The following is a 271-nucleotide window of genomic DNA, read 5'->3' on the forward strand; positions in this document are numbered from 1 at the left end:
GTTCAATTCCCATTGCTCTTCATTCTCCATTTTTGGTCAGGACACACCCTCCGAACATTATATGTTATTCAGTACACTCTCTTGGGATGTACTGCCCAAACAGCCACGGAGCGCCAAACAGTACAGTCCCACACAAAATTATAGACTACATATACATGTACCTGCTGGTTCACCCCCAGTAAAATACACTAACCATCCGGTAAGTGCACTCACATGTACGAAAATAATAATAGCAGAACCCAGCTGGAGACTTTTCCAAACTTGATCTCGT

The sequence above is a fragment of the Acanthaster planci genome, linkage group LG02, assembly GCF_054643075.1.
Source record: "Acanthaster planci isolate LZ-2023a linkage group LG02, COTS_SCS, whole genome shotgun sequence".
NCBI lineage: Eukaryota > Metazoa > Echinodermata > Asteroidea > Valvatida > Acanthasteridae > Acanthaster > Acanthaster planci.